Source organism: Phragmites australis, chromosome 18, assembly GCF_958298935.1.
Source record: "Phragmites australis chromosome 18, lpPhrAust1.1, whole genome shotgun sequence".
NCBI classification, from domain to species: domain Eukaryota; kingdom Viridiplantae; phylum Streptophyta; class Magnoliopsida; order Poales; family Poaceae; genus Phragmites; species Phragmites australis.
Genome location: NC_084938.1, coordinates 9,720,835 through 9,726,834, shown reverse-complemented (window position 1 = coordinate 9,726,834; position 6,000 = coordinate 9,720,835). Strand labels below are relative to the sequence as shown.

General features: G+C 40.6%; 1 pseudogene; it reads left to right on the top strand.

Moving 5' to 3' along the window:
* Nucleotides 1-1,122: 1,122 nt before the first annotated feature.
* Nucleotides 1,123-1,886, top strand: LOC133898530 (serine/threonine protein kinase OSK3-like; annotated as a pseudogene).
* Nucleotides 1,887-6,000: the final 4,114 nt, after the last annotated feature.

Below are 6,000 nucleotides of genomic sequence, written 5' to 3'. Positions count from 1 at the left end.
ACACAAATTAACGGTTACCGAAGGGGGAGAAATGGTTACCGATCTTGCGCCCAAACTCCGCGCCCGAGCTGTTGAAGCTGTCGGTTACCGAATTAAATCGGTCGGTAACCGAGTTGAAGCTGTCGGTTACCGAAGTTTCACCACCGGAATCGCGCCGTCCTTCCACGGAATCGATCAGAATGTCGCCAGTGCCGCTCTAGGAGCTCCTGCATTCGTGGTGGGGAAAGTGAAATGCTGCCAGGACGCGCTTACCGACGCCAGCTTATCCATTCGCCATGGGCTACAAATGGGCCAAAGTCCACTGTTCATTCGGCCCAGAACAGAAACGAGCCCATTAGAAATATGTCCAAAGTTTGCCCATCAATTTGGATGTCGAAACAATATTTGTTTCAAGTTTCGTTTTCACAGATACTCTTGAAATTACCTCTAGTTTTTTATCAGATTTTTTTGGAATTTTTTATTTTTTTCAAATTCGGTTTGAATTTTTTGAATTCAAATTCGGTAACCGAACGATTTTTGAAACCGAGCCGCAGCGGGAAGGTCGGTAACCTTACCGTCGCATTTTTGAACCGTAGTAGTGAATCCTCGCACTAATACAAGCACATAAGTGTTAAGTTCCATCTATGCGCATTAGTCCGCATTTACTAGTAATTCCAACCCAGGCTTTATAGTGTGATGTTTTTTATTGTTCTTCAGCTTTGTTTTCTTTAGGTAGCTAGTTTCCTTACTTTTTATTTTTCCTGTAACTTGTAACCTTATACCTGCAGCATTATCCTTAAATACTTCTATGCAGCGAATAAAGAAATTGAGTTCGATAGTGTTTGGTTGAGAGTGAGGTAGGATGGAATGATTCTATTTATATATTTGAGGATGTGATGATTCTATTTATATATAGATGCTTGTTTAGTGGATGGAATGGAACGAGTCTATTTTAGTACCTCGGATCCACCGTCAGTGTCACGTTCGAAGTGGGACAACTGCGTTGCACCGTTTTTTGGAATAACTCCATCCTGAATCTTTGAAGAATATTCCTTTTCCAAACCATTCTATCCCGATGTTCTCCATTTAAACAGCTAAAAAAAAATCCGCTCTGTCCCATCGCGTCACACGTTCTTTGCTTGTCCCAATGTCGTCAAACTTCACGATGAAACCTCTGAAGCTGTTTTCATTATAATGGAATATTGCAAGAATGGGGAACTTTTTGACTACGTCCTATCAAAAGGTAGACTGCAGGAGGATGAGCTCGCTGGGTTTTTCGGCATATTGGCCTTCTCATTTAGGATCGGATTCTTGATTTTTAAAGTTCACGACCGATTACGAGTTACAATCCCATATGCACACCTAGCTATACCATTGTAAAATTCCACGCAGAAGCAATTTTTATTCTTCCTTTTTGTTATTAATTTCTTTAAAGTCTGATGAAGCAGATTATATCTGGAGTCGAGTACTGCCACAGAAACATGGTCGTTCATTGTGATTTAAAGCTTGAGAACTTGTTATTGGATTCCGAGTACAACGTCAAGCTGGCTAATTTTGAGTTCAGCAAAAATAATGCAAGATGGTCAATTTCTGAATACCAAGGGTGGGAGCTCCCATTATGCTGCCCCTGAGGTGTATCCTCTATGCCAATTGCTCATATTAGTTTACTTTTCCGTTTTACAAACCTATAATTATAGTTGTTATATATGTGTTCGTGTTGACATGTGTTTAATTGTAGGTGATTTCTGGTGAGCTGCATATTGGTGGCCAGGTTGATGCATGTCTGGAGCAGTGGGGTTGTGTTGTATGCCCTTCTTGGTGGCTCTTTACCGTTTGATTCGCAGAATACAGCGGAACTGCACCGACATATCATTGTGAGGGAAAAGCACATTTGCAACTATTTCTGAATTATAATATATATATGTATATACGCATCATGATATATCTATTGAGGAAATATATAATCTGCCATTGGGTAACTCATTTGCCGTCGCTTTTTAATTTGTTCACTCTGTGCCATTGCCGTCACATGTCCATCGATTTGATTTAGACACCGAAAGTTTTGCTTGTGCCAATGAAATTTTGTGTAATCACTAATCTCTGTCGGCCTATGCTTCTTCATTTGATATTATCAGCATATATGGCCAATATTATTTGTGATCAAATCTGTAATACCTGAAAATTTTCAAAATTCAGAAGTTATCCGTGCGGCCTGCGATAGATGCGAAATTTGACCTTTTTTATACGTTGCTCGGATGGACGATCGTAGATCGCGGATGCGTAGATCTCATTGAGATGAATCCATTTTTTTATGTAATGTCCTGTTTAGATACTCGGTGAAGCCGTGACGAGTCCAATAAATCTAGACCATTCGATGAAAAGAAAAAAAAGATAAGACTTTGGCCGGATCGGCTCCCACCCAGTCTGCCCACCTCTCGTGCCTGACCCTCTCTAACCCTAGCCCCTGCCGCCGCGACCACCTCCGCCGGCCGCCCGACCACCGCTACCCGCCGCTTCCCATCACTATGCCGAGCCGCTTGCGCCACCACCGCACGCCACTTGCGTCCCTCGCCACCATGCCGAGCCACCTGCGCTGCCCGCCGCTTGCGTTGCTCATCACCATGCCAAGCCGGCTGTGCCGCCCGGCCACCGGTCACCAGCTGAAGCGCCTCCAGCCGGTGGAAGCCGGAGGAACAAGGGGCGTGGGGGTGCTGAGGAGATGGCCGGCCAGCCATGAGAAGAAAAGAAAGAAAGAAAAGAAAGAAATAAAGAAAGAAACAAAGAAACAAAGAAGGAGGAGGAGGAGGAGGAGGAGGGAGAAGGGAGGGTTTTCGCGAGTTCGCCGGTTTTCATCATCAGTTTGTGATTCCGCTCCCAAGGTGACCTTTTCGTAGTCCTTAGATGCTTGTGGGTGGGTGGAATCTATCACTTTCATCGTCAGATTAGTGCTTCGGTAATTCATTTAGCATGCAGCGAATTAATTTGAACTTGAGGTTAATTAGTGTCGAATTCAACCATATGGTTGACATGAAAGTTGTATATATCGTTGATATCTTTCCGTTAGCGCCGGTCTTGCTCTTTTTGGACAGGCGATTTAGAAGTAATTGATAAAACAATGTTGTTGTCCGCTGAGAGTTTGTTCGCATGTTGTTTTGTTGTTTGGCTTCGACCTCGTTAGAGAAAGTTCTTACTCGACATCATGCAAGCAAAGTGGTAGATGTATCTCTGTCGATTTTGATATCTCCTTGTTTGCGGAATTTTTGGGCATAGGAGCGAGTCTCCTTTTGTTTTTTGTGTTGTGATATTTTGGTGCTAATTTATGCACTTATTTAAGTGGTGCCGCTTTAAGATGCAGCCAGTTCTGCTTTCGTCGTCGGTGAAGGCAAGTGATTGCGTTATGCTATAGTTTATTATTTGGTTCCCTCCATCTTTTAATTGCTGCGGTCTCTAATAATCCTTTAAATTGAATGTGGGCATATTACTTCTATCTACCTTCTGAAGATTTGATGATTTCATAGATTATGAGGTAAAGGAAGTGGGGTATGTTATTCACTTGTAGATGTTCGTACTCTTCGTATGGAATACTTGAAGTATATTCATATGCTGAAGGTTATGTCTTTTGTTTATGCAATACTTGAAGTATATTCATATGCAAATGTTCATATCATAAGCATGGCATCTTGCATCGGAAGTTTTTTCGCCGCACTTAGCCGTGACCGTACCAATACATTACCGTATGTTACCTGAGAAGGGGTATGACGTGCACCCTTATGTTACTCGAGAAAGGGTAAAGGTGAGGAAGAAGATAGTATGAGCATCTTTATGCATTGTCATGAAAGTATTTTATCTTAGAAGTTATGTTTTTACTTATGCATGAAGCATATCATATATATCAATTTCATGCATTGGAAGTTATGTTGTGCAGCATTCGTGACCGTTCCAGTACAACATCGTATGTTACCTGAGAAGGGGTATGATACACACTTTTACGTTGCCCGTGGAGGGGTAAAGATGAGGAAGAGTATGGCATGTGCATACATTTGCACTCATATGGATGTCTTTATTTTAAATGCATCGATGTCAATCTTAAGATGCCAGAAAGAATTTAATATCATTTTGTACTAAGATGAAGTCGTAGCTAGCGGATGATAGCATATGGATGTTATATCATTAGGCTCATTTATGTTTTTCAAATAATGTTAACATGTTCAGGTTAATATATTTGTTAAATATGAATTTTTAATCCATTGTAGCTCAATAGCTTGTTAAAATAATTCACTTGTTGAGATCTTCGACTCTCACTCTTGCTATCTTTCTAGGTGTGTCTTGAGGTGATGTCGATTTTTGTCTATTTTTGGATGTAATGTCAGTTTGGTACCTCTTAGCTGTTGTGTTATCTATCTCTTTATGTATGGATGTATGATTGAGGCATGTTCCTCGTCTCCTAAGATGTTTAATACTGTTAGTGTGATGATATATTTCTCTCTGCGTGGTGGTTGGTCAGTTATACCTCTAGTTACAGAGGAGATGATGTCGAAATTGTTTTATTGTTCAGCAGACTCATAGGTAGGTTAGTAGCTCTCCGGACTTGTGGTGGTCCCGGGGTGTTAAAAATCGTATTGAAATCCTACGGGAAGTGATTTGAAGATGACTGCCACCGACTCAAAGTGGTCATAGAAACCAATGTTGGAGAATCCGACGTGGATGTGCACTTGAGACATGATTGATCCTGAAAAACAGAAAAAGACCCCTACCTGGTGTGCCAACTATCGAAGATTTGTTCCTGACAATGTGTCCATGATTAGACTGGAGTACCTTCAAGATCAGGGATCGAGCACAAAACAAGACATACGATGTAGACAGGTTTGGACCCTCAGCTGGAGTAATATCATACGTCATGTATGGAGGTTAATGTATATGTATTCTCTCGAGTACAAGCAAGGTGGCTAGACCTATTACAAGGAGTAGATCGGATCTAAACTAAACTAGAGTTGAAGTCGACGAGTATCTCCTATGGTCTTGGTGCTTACGTCGAGTTGAGTTGTGTTGAACTGCTCTAGGTTGTCGAAGTTGTGGAGTTTTGTAGAAGTTGTCCTTTCAAGGGTTTGGGTCCCTGCCTTATACAAGCCCTGCACTGCCTTGAATCCTGCCGTAATTGGTTAGGAGTCCTCCGTCTTGTCGATCAAGACAAGGCAGCTAAATCCAGCTTGGATACTAGTCGTACTTAAGTTGGTTAACACGATCGAGACCTTCCTAGTATCGGCTTTCGTGATCTCTGAGTATACCGGGTCCTACAGATTTTGGTCTGTAATATTCAGAGTCATTAAAGATGCGAACAAACTATCATATCCATATATGATGTACTCCTTATGTGTATATACCTTATAGTTAGATATTCAACAATGGTTTTGCAATCAATTTCACTCTTTTAATAAAAGATTCAGCCAAACCATTTTGTGTGTGCACATATGGTACTAGTGCTCCAAGTTAATTTATAAGGCCATACAATGATCATTGAAGGTCTGTGAAGTAAATTCAGTGGCATTATCCATTCTTATGGATTTTATCCTGTTGTCAACAATTTGCTCGTAATTTAATTTGAGACAATTCCTTATTTGCCATCGGAAGATAAGGTGATTCAAGATTTGCCATTCTACAAAATGAACTTCCTTATTTGCCAGTTCTTCTAATTTTCATTCCTTCCTCACCACTGCCATCCATTTGTCCCATAAAAAAAGACACATTTGCCCTTTGGGAGGAAGTAGTCAATGTAGTCCAGTTACCTTGTTATTTTTATGTCTATTTTTTTACAACAAGAAATGCAACAAATAAGCACACTAAAATTATCTACATAAAATTTCTACAGCTTTTGTATGCACTACAAAAATTAGTTCTGACTTTTTCTATACCTAATCATAGTCACAAATGTAATTATGCAGCTCCCCTAATGTTCGGCAAAAAACATGACTTCAAAATTTCATATCTCCTAATCTATTCATAAAGAAATTTTCTACAACTCTC